This window comes from Neomonachus schauinslandi, chromosome 1 (assembly GCF_002201575.2).
Source record: "Neomonachus schauinslandi chromosome 1, ASM220157v2, whole genome shotgun sequence".
Classification (NCBI taxonomy): domain Eukaryota; kingdom Metazoa; phylum Chordata; class Mammalia; order Carnivora; family Phocidae; genus Neomonachus; species Neomonachus schauinslandi.
The window spans coordinates 73,081,768-73,099,788 of record NC_058403.1 but is presented as its reverse complement, the minus strand read 5'-3'; positions in this window follow the sequence as shown (position 1 = coordinate 73,099,788).

Here is an 18,021-nt window from a genome sequence, read left to right as displayed (position 1 = left end):
CGCATTAAACTAACTCAATTCTATGAAAGTTGATGAAAGAAATGCTTCATATAGGTACGCAAAGATGCATATTGTGCTGGGCTTCATCATTTTACTTACAATTGTATGAAAATCACTTGGTCACTTGAGTGATTTTTAGTTGCAGCTGTTTTTGAAACCGATGATAGAGTGAGTGAGTGAGCGTGTGTGTGGGTGTGGGTGTGTGTTGTTTGGAGGAAGGGAGCTGTGTTTAACAGTCATGTGGTCATAGGTAGTTGAGAAGAAATGAAACCTCAACCTGACAAGAGACAGTAAGATTTCCCAGAAGGAAATGAGGGAGGTTGTCAAGAATATGTAGTTTCAGTCCACAAAAAGCTACTATACACTCTCAGATTCCTGGCTACAAAATGAGCTTTATTGCTTTATTCTTTTTAAATTTTATTTATTTTTTTAGAGAGGGGGAGAGAGAGAGGATCTTAAGCAGGCTCCACCCAGCATGGAGCCTGATGTGGGGCTTATCTCACAACCCCCAGATCATGACCTGAGCCAAAATCAAGGGTTGGACATTTAACTGAGTGAGCCACCCAGGCGCTCTAACACGAGGTTCATTCTTTAGCAAAATACCCTGGGATCCTTAATCCTCATTAAATTCTTACTGAAATCTTTAGCCAACAGTGTAGTTCAGTAGAAGAGCCCAGTCTTGTCTTCGGTGTGTGGAGAGAACCAACCAAAGATGGGAAAAGCAGCTCAATAATTGGGATAAAAATGTTGCAAGGGCTTCTTTTGAGACCATGTCACAAGCTCAATTCTTGGACATACTGTATCTGAGGACTGCTTCCCTTGGGAGGGTTTTGCAGATGTTGGGAGTCTCAGTTCCCAAGGCAGATGGAGAAATTGGCCGTATCAAGAGGCACTGAACGAGCCAAGGAACTGTGTTCAGAGCCTGCAGTGAAAGCTCCTTATGGAAGACTGAAACCAGTGTGGGGAGAGGCAAGTTAAATAGTTCCTATTTGATGATTGTTTTGAAATGTCTTCCTGAGGGGTATGGAGAGGAAAGCTCCAGTTTCACTCTCTCAGTGCCATTGGATCTGGAAGATCTTGACGAGTTTCAGGAACCTGAGGCAGACGAAATTTCTCTTCACTCAAATCCAACCAAACATCCTCTGGCAGATGCGCTGCCTCTATGTGCTAATCCTTTATTCAAGGTGCCTTGAACACCTAAGCTGTGCCGGGTACTGTGACAGGAGATGGGGAATCAGTGAGGCTAGGAGCCATGCCCTCAGGAGGCTCACAATTTGATTGGAGATGATCCTGTCATGGAAGGATTTCTACACAACAGGCTAATGAGTGACAGGGAAGCAGTCAGGAGGGCAGTTTGATGTACTGTTGTGCAGGAACGCTGGCAGCAGGTGGCCTCTGGTCACATCCCAGCTCTGCCGTGTGGTAGCCAGGTGATTTGGGGGAAGTTACTTCAACTAACTGTGTTGCAGTCTCCTCACCTGTAAAATGGGGGTCATAACACCAACCTCATAGATCAGTTGTGTGGATTACATGAGTTAATACGTGTGAAGCATTTCACATGTATTTCACCAAACGTACTTCATGCTTACTCGCGGTTAGTAATTGTTGTGATTTAGGTATTGAGAGAGCACAAAAGAGGAGTATTAACTCATCTCGGGAGCAGGCTGTAAGCTACATTTATTCACAAAATCAGGCCTTGTAATAATAACATCTCTTGTGGGTGACACCTTTTCTGTAGAGATTCCAAAACTCTTTTCCCAAGTCACAGTATGTTCTTCTATGAGGATGATCAGAAGTAGCCCCCAGGGAACTGAATGGCCATGGTTGGGGTTTTTTGTCTTGTTTTGTTTTGTTTTCAGCTGCACCTCGGACAACTGCTCCCTATCTTCATTTCTTAGCTGAGTCCGGAGTTTCTGGGCAAGATGCGGAAGGAACAGTTACTGTCATTTCCCCAAAAAGCCAAAGGGAAATGAGTGACTCACTCTAGCATCATGGGATGTCTGAAAGGGGATTTCTCTTTTTATCTGTAGGAAATTTGGGCAGGAAAAGTAGGTTACAACTATCCCCCAATCTAGGCAGCTCTGGTAATATAATTTATTCATTTACTATTTCTAAAAACTTTATTAATTACTTACTGCTAGTCAGAAACTGTGGGCTACAGGATGAGGGTCTGTATTTATTGATCATCCCCAGTGTACCAAGCACTGGAGAAAGTCCCTTGCATATCTAATCTAATGCTCATAATGCATCCTTATGAGATAGATTCATTATTATGCACAGGGAGAAACTGAAACATAGGGAGGTGAACAAATAACTTGTCCAAGGATACACAGCAAGATAGGGAATGGTACAGCAGGGATTTGAACTTGGGGAGAAGGAGCTGAGAGCCCAAATGCCTAACCCCTATGTTTCCCTGCCTCAACAAGATATAATCACATTCCATGAGGAGCTTTCACTCAAGTGAAGGAGCCAGAAAAGTGAACATATAATTAATATACAGTGTAACTTGAGTTCCATAAAGGTGTGAAGAGAGCACCGTGGAAACACAGAGGAAGGAATGAATTAGTTGCCTGGGAGAATCAGTTTTAGCTGCAATCAGCAAAGTACTTAAGATTGTACAACATTTCCAAAATATGTACAAACCTGGAATGATGAAAATCTGTCTCAGTGAAAGAAAGCTTAAACTTTGGATGACTAGAGACTATAAACAAACTAGGTGATCAACCTCTAAATGAGCAAGAGTCAAACTTAAATTTTTAAGAGTCCATTGTGCCAGGTATTATGTGCTCACTATTGCTTTGTGTGACAGGACTATGTTTCACATTGCCACTGTCAAAGTCATGTACTTTAAGTCCCAGCTCAAGTTCTACCTCTTGGAGGAGGGGGTATGGCCATGATTCCTTCATCTTTCTTCATTTTAATCTACCCTGTACCACCTACTCCAGGTGCCTCTCTTACTGCCTGGCTCAAGATAGGAGCTAAAAAAGGTTCATTCTAAGTTTTTTAGAAGTTGATTATTCTATTTGTGGTTAGTCCAAGACCTTATTTTTTTCTCTCACCTTTCTCTGTTTTCATTTCACATCTCATTTATATTTCTCACAGATCTTTGAGGAAGGCAGACTCTAAGAGCCATTGCTTTGAACATTTGAGAAAGAATATATCAAAACAAGAACCCAAGATAAATTCTGGTGGTAAATTTTGAGTTTTCTTTATCAGTTATCAGAGATTATCTTTATCAATTATCATAGTTAGCTAAAAGTTAGCTTAGACTTAGTGGGAAAAAAAAAAAAACACCTCAACTCGTTCCATATTGTTTAAGACCTATCCTGACTTCCTACTCAGGTCTGAGTTTATGAACAGTGTATATGGACTAAAGCACATTCTCCTCCAACCCTTGGCATTGCAACTGTCTGTGGAACAAAAGGAAGGAGAAGGAGAAAGGAGAGAAAGAAAGTGGAAATGGTTAAACGTGGTGAAAGAGTCCATCAGTTTAAGTTCAAAAATCAAAGGAGGAGGTAAGAATGTCCTGCAGAAAGTTCCCAGTCATGTTGTATCACATTTCTCATGAAGCCAGCTGAATTGTATCCCCACAGAGAGTTGATAGGATTTGAGGACAAATATCAAGTTTCAGTAAATTTCATCCTTTCGTGTTTGAATCAGTGGGTATCATTATGTCTGATCAATTACTGATCATTATGTCTGATCATCACATGTGACGGTGTAGCTGAGAACCAGCTGTTGTTTCCAGTGTCGTAGGCATCCGATTTCTCCATGTCTCTGCTCAGGTGCTCAGTCATTGCAGAACTGTTCCAGGAGCACAGACTTTGATTCTGATATCCTTCAGACACATTTCCCAGACTTCCAAGAAGCCTCTATTAATTTAGATCTCTTATTGTGCTTATAATTGACCTCTGCTGCCCAAACATAGCCCTGAACCAGTTGTTGTCATAGATTTTTCTTAGTTTTTCATAATTTTCTAGTAACTTAATTTATGTCAAACTGACAAGATAGGGTCACAGCATATCTCAGCATCTCATAATAAGTTGTAAGTTTATTTTTTAAGCATTGTTATGGCATTTACTGCGAAGAAAAATATTTTTAGCCTGTGATTTTTTAAAATTCAAATTAATTAATGTGCTTTTATTTGTTTGTGTTTGAAAATATTTCTTATACCTCTTGAGTGCCAGGATCTTTATTTACAACCCCAGATCAGAGTACCAGCTAACAGGCGATTGTGTTAAAAATCTGTCTTTTTTGTTTGTTTGTTTTGAGTGTTATTTTTTTTTAATCAGTGATTAATTAGGGACTTTTAAAAAAGGTAGTTGGGATTTTAGAATGAGAGCCCCAGTTATTTTTTTAGAAATTGAGATGAAATTCATATAGCACAAAATCAACCATATTAAAGGGAACAGTTCATTGGTATTTAGTACATTCACATTGTTGAGGGACTACCACCTCTCTCTACTTCCAAAACATTTTCATTGCCCCAAAAGGAAACTGTGCACACATTAAACACTTACTCTCCATTCTATTCTATCCGCTCCCCAGCTCCTGGCAACTACCATTCTGCTTGCTGTCTGCATAGATTTCCCACCCTGGATATTTCATGTAAATAGAATCATGCAATATGTAACATTTTATATCTTGCTTCTTTCACTCAGAAAGTTTTTGAGGTTTACTCACATCATAGCCTGCATCAGTGTGCTTCATTCCTTTTTATGGCTGAATAAGATTTCATTGTTTGTATATACCATAATTTGTTTATCTATTTGTCTGTTGATGGACATTTGGGTTGTTTCCACTATTTGGCTATCGTGAGTAGTGCTGCTCTGAATATACTTGCACATGGGTGTGTTTGAGTGTCTCTTTTCCATTCTTTTGGATATATACCCAGGAAAGGAATTGCTGGGTCATAGGAAATTCTGTTTCCTTTTTGGAACATCAAACTCTTTTCTACAGCAGCTGCACCATTTTACATTTCTACTAGCAAAGTATGAGGGTTCCAGTTTCTTCACATCCTCACCAACACTTGTTTTTTTTTTTTTTTTTCCTTGTAGTCACCCTAGTGGGTATGAAATGGTATCTCATTATGGTTTCAATTTGCAATTCCCTAATGACTTATGATGATAAACATCTTTTTATGTGCTTGTTGGCTATTTGTATCTATCCTTTTTTGAGAAACGTCTATTGAAGTTCTTTGCCCATCTTTTGTTTAGTTGTTCTTTTGTTGTTGAGTTGTAAGAGTTCTTTATATATTCTGAATACTAGAGCCTTATCAGATGTATGATTTTGTAAATATTTTTTCATGTCCTGTAAGTGTCTCTTCATTGTCTTGATAATGCCCTTTGATGCAAAAAGGTTTAATTTTGAAGAAGTAGAATTTATTTATTTATTTTTTGCTCTTGGTGTCATATCTAAGAATCCTTACCAAATCAAAGATCATGAAAATTTACCTCTGCATTTTCTTCTAAGAGTTTTATGGTATTAGCTCTTATATTTAGGTTGATGATCCTTTTTGAGTTAACTTTTGTAGATGGTATAAGGTAGGGATCCTTAGAGGGTATAAGGGATCCAACTTTATTCTTTTGCATATGGATGTCCCAGCATAGGGCTTCAGTTTTGTGTACACAAAAATGCTTTTGGAGAATGATGATTAATGAAATGATTTAAAAAATTGATAAATTAATTAAAACAAAAGATTAATGAGGGGCGCCTGGGTGGTTCAGTTGGTTAAGCGTCCAACTCATGGCTCAGGTCATGATCTCAGAGTTGTGAGATCCAGCCCTGCTTTGGGCTCCATGCTCAGCAGGGAGTCTGCTTGAGATTCTCTCTCTCTCTCCTTCTCCCTCTGCCCCTCCTCTCACTCTCTCTCTCTCTCTTCTTCTCAAAAAAAAAAAAAAAGTTTAATGAGATTCATGTGGGTAGACAGAGACTGAGCAGGCCAGAGCCAATGTCTGGCCCTCACCTAAAAGTAACAGGCCTCCCCTTGCACTCCTCTCCACCCCTGCCAGCTGACAACAGAACACTTGAGAGAGAGAGAACCCGCCTTCTCTGAGAGGAGAGAGGACAGCTACAGTAGACAAGCCATTGAAATGATCTCTCAACCTAGTGCCTTGGGCATGTGTGTCAGAACTTTGGTAATTACTAAACAAAACAATGAACAAATAAACAGAAATTAAAAAAGAAACCTAAACACCAAATGCACTTCTGTGTGGTAGCCTATGATCAGAGTGCTGGATGAGAGGGGAGAAGAGGAAGGAGACCTGTGTCTGGCCTGTTGCCCTTCCTGGACCGGCATGAACCATTTTCTTCCTAACCCTTCAGGGACTGAAGCGATCACCAGGAGTGTGTGCCAGATGGAGCAAACCCCACCAAATGGATGAAACAGCTGACCTAGGCTCATTTTAGCACCTGCGAATCACACCACAGAAACCAGAATGAGAGATGTAGAATCTGCCTCCCAAGGATTTTGCTGAGACAGGGGGGTACTGTTCTCCTTATGGAAATAAGTTTCAAAAGTGACATTTTCATGCTATGACTGTGACAGAGATGGCCGATTGCCTGTCAAAAGTTTGTATTCTCCTCCATGGGACAGCGTTATTGCTGAGAACCAGCTGCCCAGTACAGGGCTATATTTCCCAGCCTCCTTACTTCGAAATGGGGCCACATGACTGGTTGTGGACTGAGGAATGTGAGTGGAAGTGCCACGTGTCACCTCCAAGCCATGGTGCTTGAAGCTGGTCATGGTCTCCATGCTCTTTTTTCCTGCCTCCACTGGATCCCAAAGTTGAGGGCAATCCTGGAAGCCACATGTTGAAGCTGGCACAGCCTCTGTCAGCCTAGGTCCCTGAATGACTTTGTGGAGCATCCACGTTGGACTGTTACATGAGTGAGAAACAAACTTTCAGAGAGATTAAGCAACTTGGTATTTGGGTGGGTAGGTTACTGAAGCTGAAGATAACCTAGAACAGTGGTCTCAAAGTTTGGTATACATCAGAATCACCTGGAGGCTTATTCAAACACAGATTGTTCGCCCCATCTCCAGAGTTTCAGATTCAGTAGGTCTAGATTGGAGCCTAAGGGTGTGCATTTCTAACAAGTTAGCAGGTAATGTTGATGCTGCTGACTCACCATCCTTGGACAATCACTACCTGAGATAATGCAATAGACATAAAGGAGTCATGTGAGGAATGTTTTCCAAAATGGTCTGAGAAGTGAGAAAATTAAAACAAGCATTAACTTAGCAAGTATTTGGTTCAACTGCCTTTTGTGCCAGGCAATACGCTAAGTCCTGGAGATGGACAGGTCAGCTCCCTGGGGGACTTCCCTCCCCCTTATGGAGGAGACATAAATTAATCAGGACAGATAGAGATCAGTGGACTGTGAGGTGCAGTGAAAGGTAAGGATAGGGAAATATGAGACCAAATAATAAAGAACTTCATCTAGTTTGGGGTGGGGGGTTGCAGTGCTCAGAAAAGGCTTCTCTAAGGAAATGTCATTTAAGGTAAGATTCGAATGTCTGTTAAGATAAGGATTTTATTTTATTTTTACTTTTTAGGAAGGAGGGGGGTGTTCCAAGGAGAGAGTGCAAGAAATACTGGGAGAAGGCCAATATATCTGGAATGGGGAAGTGAGGGGGAGAATGATAAAAAATGAAATTGGAGGGGTGGAGGGGAGCCAGATCATGCATAGGATGGTAAGCCACGCAAGGATTTTGACTTTTATTCCAAGAATGGTGTAAAATTATTTGAGTGTTAAAGGAAAAGAAACCGAGTTTGCATTTAGAAATATTTTTATTCCTTTCTCCCCATTTCCTATTTAATATTTCTTGTTAATTTATAAGAGTTTTATAAATTAATAAAATGGTCTTTTGTATTTTGCTTTGCTAATATTTTTCCTTGCTGTTTGCTTTTAATTTTATTTATGTTATTTTTTCGCACCCAGAAATTTTAATTTTGATATACTCAAATTTGCCACTCTTTTATGATTCTGGGTTTTATTTCATGCTTAAAAAGACCTCCCCCATCTCAAAATTATCTTTTATATGAAGTTCACCATTTTTTTTAATACTTATATAAAGGGCATACAATTTGAAAACACAATGAAATATAAGTTTTTCCCTATGAAAAAGGCAAAGATCATAATGTTTGATGATACACTCTGTCAATGGGGGTGTGGGCAGGGGTAGACATTGCCGTATTTTTGGTGGGTATATGAATTGAAATGATAGAACTTGGTAAATTGACTTTGGGGTGTGAGGGCCGTGCACCAAGACAGCTTTATTGTGTCCTGATCAGCCTCCTATTGGCCTGCATCTGATCTTCAGCTACACCCATGGACAATTCTTTTTTGCAAGCCATTCATGCAAGGGTGATTTTGCTCCAGGGGGCTAACTCTTATTGATCAAACACACAAGAAACCTTATTCAGATCCTTTTTGTGTTAATGATTCCAGATGATATTTTAATTCGTTAATGAAGTCATAGGTTCTATTAATTTATTAATGAAGTCATAGTTTCTATACATTATTTCAGATACTCACAGGCAATGGCAAGGAGCTGAAAAGAAGAAAGACTCCTTCCTGACCTCATTTCTTCCTAATTGGGGAGCGAGGCCCATTCCACCCAGCCAGGGCATATTCCCCCCAGTCAAACTGCACCTCCCACCTTGGCCCCACACCATGTTTTTTCTGAAAGGTCATAAACCTTGGTAGCCCTTCCTGCATACGCTGAAACCCTGTGATGGCAGGTACATCAAGCACTATAAAAGATGTTTCCATGAACTTCCCCAGTACTGATGCTTCACCCTCTCAGTTTGCTTCCTCCAAGTGAGAAGGGTTTTATGACTTGACATCCTTCTTCAGTACTTTTTGATTTGGAGGAATGGGGCAGGGAAAGGAGCTGTACCATCCTGTGCTTTGCTTTGCCAGAAACTTGCTTCTCTCCTTGCCATCATTTCTTGAGTTAATGGCATGGAGTCAGTTTTCCTCCCTTCTTTTACTCATGATCATAAACATTTTTTGATTAAAAAAATACTTATTAAAAAATGACTGGGTAAGAGAGCATCTGTTAACCGGCTTCATTCAACCTCCTTTATAGACCAATCAGTTCCTCATTTGTAAAATAAAGACGTATCACAAACATCAGAGACTAAATAAATATTGTTTTCCCCCCACTTTTTCTTTCCTTTCTGCCTTCCCATATTTCATATGCTGGATATATTTTGGGATAAATTTAACTACTTTATACATTACAGATACAGCATATCTCTCTATTTAAAATGTTACATATATTTTATATACTAATCTATTTTATATATGACAGATGATTTTTGAATCCAATTAATAAATTGATTTATTTGTTAGGTTGGAAGACATAATTTATCAAATTTCATAATGCAGCTTCAGTGGCATGTTTGAAAAATAAACATTGGCTACATCTGAGATTTTATAAATCAAGAGAATGGAGAATCCAAGAAAAATAAAAAGAAATGCCATTTGATGATAATTGAAGCTTGAAATGAAATAAAGTTGAAAGAAATGGAAAAGACAGAGATATCCCAGTAGAACATTAAACGTATCCTGCTTTCCACCCTGATGCAAAGGCAGGGCAGGCTCTGCCAGGACTAGTTAGAAATCTCTCTGGGGAATCTGGCTCTCCAGACTCTTGGCTCTATCTGAAGCAGTGAGCCCTGCTTTTTATTTTACCTCACAGATGTACTCCTAAAGACCTTCAAATGGATATGGGAGTGAAAGCCCTACAAGCATAAAAAAGTTTTGGCACTGCTTTTACTAATTCTACAACTTTCTCTGGTCTATCCTGCTTCTTCGAAGGACTCAAAATTCCTGTCACTCCCCCTAGGCACCATCCCTTCTCTGCTTCATTCTACACTAATCGTGGCTCTAGTTTGGCTTTTGATCGTTGGAAGATGGAATGAGATAGAGAGTAGCTCTCCTAGAGCAGGGTGACAATCACTTTGCCCATACCAATATACCAATGGTATCTATTTCTACTTCACCTTTTACATGGGTGATGTGACAGAGGCATAAGAATTAAATACTACTACTAAAATTACAAATCTCTTCCAGTCCTGAGATTCAATTATCCTAAGCAGTTGAGAAAAAATAGTGGGTTTTTTTGAACTAAATGTTGTATAAGAATTTGAATCATTAGGAAACCTAAAGAAAATGTATGTTTTCTCAACTTGGACTAATATTTTTTGAGGACCCAGGGATGCAAGTGACAGGAGTAGGAATTGAAGGGGACACAAACCCTGGTGGGGAGCTTATAGTTCAATGAGTGAGGCAGTAGCATATCTCAACACTTTTATCTAAAGCAGAAATGTGGGGAATATGATAGGGTGACCAAGAAAGAACTGTGGAAACACTGGAGAAAATATAACAGTTCAGTTTCCTTGGCTGCTTACAACAAAAACTTTAATCAATAAAGTGGATCATTTATTAAGGGAAACTGGATAGTTCTCTGAATTGAAGGAGAAAAGGTCTTCGAAAGACAGGAACAGGAAGGCAACCCTTGGGAGCTTAGTGGCCCAAGGTCATGGAGAGTGTCTTTAGGATCGCGCTACTGAAATAATTCAAAGCTCAGGAGTTCACAACAGAATGGCCTTCTGCCCTAAGACTCCATTCCACAATCTTAGCAGAGAGCCATTTTGCTTGGCTTGGCTCACATGTCCAACTTCAGTGTTTGCGTTGGTGGTGGTGTATAGCTTGGGGATGGGGAAAAAACTGCACGGAGCATTTGATAGTCTCACTAGGATCACTTGGAAAAGAAGGTTTGTTGAAACCAAAGGAAGAAAGAATAGATATTAAAGAGGCAAAAACTACAGATTTCTCTATAGACACTTGCTAAAAGGGCCTGGGGTGGCTTTTGGAAGGGAAGTGACTCAAGTTAGGCCTTGATAAATGGATCAAACTTTAAGGTCGATTTGGGGGACCAGAAGGAAGAAGGCATTCCAATCAGAGGGGACAATCTGAGGAAAAGTGTATATGGGAAAAGGAAGAGTAGAAGTACAAATCAGGATCTGGGAGCGAGAAGAAGGTTGATGTCCGGAATATAGGGACATAGAGTGGATAAAATGGGAAGGCACACTGAGAAGGCACAGAATGAATTCTCACTCATTGTGCCGGGTGACAGACAGGATTGGATGAGATGATGGATATGAAATTGTAAATTATCAAGTGCTTCGAAGAAAAACTACAAACATTTTTCACATCTATGAATTGTTTTAATTTAAGAAATACTCTTTTGGGGGCACCTGGGTGGCTCAGCCCTTTAAGCATCCAGCACAGGTCATGATCTCAGGGTCCTGGGATTCAGCTCCATGTTGGGCTCCCTGCTTAGTGGGGAGTCTGCTTGGGGATTCTCTCTCTTTCCCTCTGCCCCTCCCCCCACAATGCTCTCTTTCTCTCTCTCTCATAAATAAATAAATCTTTAAAAAAATACTCCCAGTAGATTGAGTTTTTACACAAGCATTTTCTTCAGTGTGTCATCATTTGCAGAATGAGAAATGTAAGTATAAATCCAGGCTGTAAAATTGTATAATTCCTAACTTGTGCTATACATCGCAACACAGTCATGGAGAGATTCAGTTATGCCCATTCAGAACTCATCTTTCTGAAGGACAACTTTTCAATCAATCAATCCATTTCCTGGGATAACAGGTGCTCTGGGGTCCAGTATTGTATAAGATACTTTCATAGTATTTCATTTGATCCTTCATCCTTGTTAGGTGGGAATTATTCTGTCCACTTTGCAGATAAGAAACCATGAATTAAAATTATGCTCATCGTTCAAAGTAAGTGGTAGATCCAGTTGTTATTCAGCCACTCATTTAAAATATTTATTGAATACTCTGGGTCTTTGGGATACATGTGTAAACTGAGCAAAGATCCTCGGTGTTGCTGACATTTTAGTCTGGGAGTCAGGTAATATGCAATAAGCTTAATAAAAAATCATGTGGTAAGTTAGAAAGTCCTTAGTATTATGAGATGAAAAAAGAGAGCAGAGAAAAAGGAGGATAGGGAGCAAGAAGGGATAGCTGGAAAGCTAGATCTTAAATAAGATGGTTTTATCACAATATCCAGATGTCTAGAAGTTGATTTGTCAAGGAATAATCTAACTTTTGCTTCCAGGATGACCAGAGTCAAAGTCTTCCTCCCTTTGTAGGGACAACTAGTAAACTGAAAGAATTGGAGGGCCTTTTTCACAAACAGTACGCTACATGTGTGGGAATTTCAAGGAACTAGAGACCCCACTCCACACTTCATCATTGCTCTACCACACTGATCTTGAAGATTGCCTGGAATTCCTTCCTTAAGTCAACAAGTGATAATGTGAGAGGCTATTTGATGACCTGGAGAAAACTGTTGCCTGGGAGCCGTGAAACCTGGGGTCAAATCCCAGGTCTACCGTTAATTAAAATTTGACCTTAAAAATTTCCTTCTCCACCGTGGGCTGATTTCCCCATCTGACAAATCAAAGTGTTGGCATCTAAGGGCAATTACAAGTCTAACACTTTGTGGCTACAGATATCTGCTGAAATTTTTCTAGGATGTGCCACTTAAAATTGTTTTAGCAGAACGAGTGGGGCTCAATGAGGGAAATTTGTCTTTTCACATTTCCTAATAAGATTTCAGCATCAAACTTCTCTTTCAATATCACCCAGAAATGTCATCTGGTCTAGACCACGGCCCTGCCTTCTTCTGGGTGAACGTTAGGAGCAGGTGCTCTGCCACAGACTGAGCAGCTTAACAGGACTGCTTGTTCATTTCCAAGGGTAGCTCAAGGTGTTGGAATGCCTCTGCAAAGCCCCATATGGCTTGGGACCTGGTTACCTTAGCAATTCTTCCCTCCGTATGCATTGTCAATTAACAGGCAATTAAAACTCTTGGCTGCTCCAGCTAATAGTCCCCAGATCAGAGTACCAGAAAATGAGAGGAAGAAGATTTTCATTCTTTTTCTTTCTTTTATTACATTTTTAAACTTCTAACCTGCCCTTGGCTCTGGGACCTGCCAAGTTAAGACTTCCAGAATAGATATAGATTTGATCTTTATTACTTATTTGGTTTGTGCATTTATCATATTATGTATGTGCTCAAAAAACCTTCGATGGCTTCCAACCATTCATGGAAAAAAATCTGAAATTCTCCGCTTAGCTTTCTCTAAACCATCCTTAACATAGTCACTCTCTTACTATCCAATAACATTCTCCACACATCATTTCAAACACTCATTATTTGCTTTCCTTCTACCTAAAAACCTTTTCTCTTGTTTTCACTAATCAAAATCTGCCCATTCTTTAAAGCCCAGCTTATAGCCAATATCATGATCACTCTTGTTATCAGTCATGATTCTGAATATCAGGTGAAACTAGAGTTAGAAAAATTTCATTTCCCAAGTGTTCAGGCTAGTTACCCTTGTCAGTGTTTCTCTCAATAAATAGATTAAGACTCCTGGAGGTCAGGAACCATGTTTTCTATTTTTCTTTATGTCCTCACACCCTACCTAGCACAGTGGTGCTTGTTATTGGAGACCACTTAACAGGGAGTTTAGAAATTGCTGCTGTAATATGCAATTTGATAAAATTGTACATTTAGATACTTTACATGCTTAGAATCATGCAACCTCAGAATTTTAAAGCATAGGGACCTTTGGGATCAATATACCAAATTCATTTTTTTTTCAATTTGAAGATTTTATTGGCTTAATTTGGTGATTTTTGAATTGGGCAGCATCCCACCTGCCAAGAAGAGGGGACCTCCCCCAAATTCTTCATTTTACAGATGAGTAAACTGAGATTTGGGTGGAGGTAGTGACTTGCCTAAAGCTAAACTATAAGTAAATGAAAAGCTTGGATATCATCCTAAGTCTTCTGAATTAAAGTCCATGCTCTTTCTCCTTGCCCAGTAGCTGGGAACCTTTTCTCCCCCGCTGCAACACATCTGACAGCTCCTGCTCACCTGAATGAGTCTCTCCCAGGAATAGAGCCAAGCTGGCACAGGATATTGGAGAGCAGAGAGACCTTTCTATCCCCACCACACAAAAATGCTGTCATAATGCAAGTGAGAGTCACATTAATATAGGTATCACCTTGCCTCTTCTCCAAGTTTTGAAAAGTTGCAGGTGTCAGCATTAAATGTTATTAGTATCAAGTGACTTGTAAAAAACCCCACAAGACCTGTTCCTTTGCTTTTGCACACACTGCTTTGTTTTAAACGGGAGCCTTATGACCACAATTTAATATTAGTTTTGAGGAACTCCCATTGTTTAAAATTCTACTTTGTGTTGTCAAATAGGTGGGTGTTGAGAAGGCTTAGATCAGGTCAAGCTTGGTGCTTGCAGAGCCCTTTGATGTAGAAATCTCAGAGCATGGGGCAACACAGAAAGATGGAATTGCTGGGGTATGGGGGGGTGGTTGGGAGAGGGAGCTTGTGGTAGCAGGAAAGGGGGGCCCTGGGGATCAGACTGCAGGGCTGTGGTGGGGACCCGGTTGCAGGCAATCCTGGGGATCAGACTGCAGGGCTGTGGTGGGGACCCAGCTGCAGGCAACCTGCAGCAGTAGGTGAATGGTCTCTGAGAGCAGACGAGAAGGGAGCCAGAGGAGTTTAGAATCACGGGGTAGAGTTACACAGCCAACTGGGGATGGAAGTTAGCTATCACTGTTGGGTAGCAAGTGGTTAGAAAGGCAGAAAAGAACGTAAATATAAAAGTGTTGGTACTGAAAGGCTGAGTGTGACAGAAGAAGAGAAGATGGAGGGAGGGATTTTTTTAAGAGTGTAAAATAAACTGGTTTCTGTGTTAGGCACTCCCACATACTTTCATCAAAGAGAAGGCAAGAGAGAGTGTAAATGTTGGGGGACAGAAAGGACATAAAGGGACTCCCACCGGTTGCTCAGGTGTGCATGTTTGTCACTGTGACACAGATCCTCGTGGTTCCACTGTCTCTGGTGGTGACTGCAGCTGTTCTATCCAAGCAGAAAACACATCCTACAAAACTGCTATCATAACTACACCTGCAGTGAACATTCAAAGGCTGTGTATAAATCACTCAGCAAGGCAAAAATAAACAAATCCTAAGTATCTCAAGAATAAACTATATTTTAAGTATTCCAAATGACCCTGTGCCTCTGTTTCATCATCTGTAACAGGGGATAATAATAGTTTTATTATAGGGCTAATACAATGATATTCTCAGGGATAATAATATTACCGACATAATAGGATCGTTATGAGGAATATGTAGGTTAATATTTGCAAAGTGCTTGGCACATGGTGCTAAGTATATGTTTGTTGAGTAAATAAAAAATAAAAGGATTGGAAGAGAATGTAGGGAACATGGGTCAAACCATTCCTTTTAAGAGACACAGTTGGGTTCCAAAGAAGAGCAAAGATTCACCTGGAGTCTTTACAGTTGATTAAACTGGTGGTGGAGGGAGTAGAAATAAAGACTCTTGATTGAAATCAACAGTACTTTTTAATAAGAAACACATAATAGGCACCAATATAGGACAGATTTGACAAATCCTAACTTTAATATTTAGTCAGATTATGAGCTCCAAGAGGGCTGTGTCTTGTCGATCTCTGCATTTACAGTGATAATCTGGATGTCCCATTTACAGTAGCACTTTATAAATGTCCACTTAAACCCTGGGTAATCTGATGAATTAGTTCACATTTGAGGCACTCAAAGCTCATCGAGGCTTAGAATTGATAAAGCGAGAGTGTACCATTTAGTTACGGCAATTCTAGTCCCTTTCGAATTTTGCATGCAAAATTCATAGCTCACTGTATAACACACACAAGTCTCAACGAACGCTAGCTATTCTTTTAGGCACTTGCTTCGTAGGCCAAAATACGATGCTAGAACTTGACCACTAGAACAGAGGCACGGCCAGGTCTGATCCTCTTTCCTTTACAGGTGTTGGCAGATGAAAGTTTTGGGGAAATGTCTAACATGGCAGAAAGGGTTGCAAGTAGATGATAAGCTATTGTCCGATGTTAGTCACTGTTCCATTTAACGGTAACTGATTACTTCAATATCAAGGAAAAGTAATCAGTCCTGCAGGATTTCTCAACCCATATCGTCCTCTGCCCTGGTTTATGATGTTTGTTTCCTGTCAGCACTATTTTTATTTCACTGGATCCTGTTGAGGATTTTCCTGTTTATTTTTCTTCCTGTTTCTCAAAACAGGAACTAAAAGATAAAGATGAACAATTATAAAGCACTTTGTAATGACCTTTACAAAACGATTCTTAAATCTTTCAAGGTTTCCACCCTTGGCAACCCGTCATCACAGAACATGTAGTGGGTGAACAAGAGGAAATTGGAAGAGGCCCTAAGCCTTCGGGTTGCCACAGAAACTTGCTCTTGTCTAGTCTGGATCCTTCACCACTGCTGTTTCCTCCACAGGAAGCATTTGCTTCTTGATTCTGGCCTTCAACTCTTTGGCATGTTTCTCATCCAACCTTTTGGGTCGCAAAGATTTCCATTTTCCAGCTCTGTGGTCTTAGGCAATGTTTCTTACCCTCTCTGAGCCTCAGCTTCCCGTTGTGCTTGTAGGAAGCATTCTATGGTGAGGCATAGAGGACAAGGGGGGAGAACAGGAGGAACAATGGCTATAGGGCAGATAAGAGGTCAGCGCTGGTGGCTACACCATTGCAACCAGACAGACTGTAAGGGAAACTGGCTCCTCCGCTCAGCAGGTCTCAGGGAAGTTATATAACTTAGGCCCATTCCTTCTGCTGTTGTTGTTTTGTTTTTATTTAAATTCCAGTTAGTTAACACACAGTGTAATATTAGTTTCAAGGGTAGGATTTAGTGACTCAACACTTACGTACAACACCCGGTGCTCACCACAACAACTTAAGCCTGTTCCTTATCATCACTCTTCATTTCAATATCTCACATGCATTTCCCTCTCCGATTCAACCTTGTAGATTTGCACCTCACTCCTTCTTAGACCCCAACTCTAATGCTAAATTTTCCACTCCACTGAGATCTACAGTCATTGATTCTTCTGCCTTTTTGCATGCCTTCATGTCCTCTTCTTCCACTTTACTCAGTTTAGTTTCCATAGTCCATTATTATAATTGTCCCTTTACCATTACTTTCCATTTCCTTCTCCCATCTCCCTTCATCACATTTGCCTGGCAAGACCTCCAAGCTGGCTAAATTCAATACTCCACCTACACTGTGACTGCACACTTGCAACTAAATGTAGCTGGAAAATCACAATTAACCATGCTGTCTTGTCACCCTTTAAATTCATGATGACACATTTCTAAAAGGCCTATTGAAGCCTGGATATACTGTTAAATTTCCCTAGCCCATCTAATCTATTTATTTGTATTTTATATTCTCTCCTAATTCTTCAAACTTCCAAGACCTCTTTTGCCATCCTGTCTCTCAGTTGGTGACCTTACTTCTTACTTCACTTGGAAAAGAAAACTTAGAAAAAGAAAGAAACTTCCATATGTTCCTACTACTATGTCTACCACTTCACTGGCATCTGTCCCCATATGGTTCACTCTCCTCCAGTTACTGAGGCCGAAATTTCTCTCTTCCCATCTGAGGCCAACTTTCAGACTCGTGCTCTAGATCCCATCATTTCTCACCTACATAGGGACATCCCTCTGGTATTTTTCCTTTCTGTCTCCCACACTACCAGTTTTCCCTTTTCTACTGGATCATTCTACTGGATGCTTCAATACTCTCATCTTAAAGATAAGAAAACAAACGGAACAAACTTCTCTTGACCTCTACTTACTACCCCACTTCTCTGTTCATTTTTATAGCAGAATTCTCCAAAGAGTTTTTCATACAAGCTGTCTTTGATTTCTCTTTCCTTATTTTCTCTCTGGTACTCATCGTGCTTGGATTTTGTTCCCACCATCTCACTGGAAAGAAAGAAAAAGAAAGAAAGAAAGAAAGAAAAAGAAAGAAAGAAAGAAAGAAAGAAAGAAAGAAAGAAAGAAAGAAAGAAAGAAAGAAAGAAAGAAAGAAA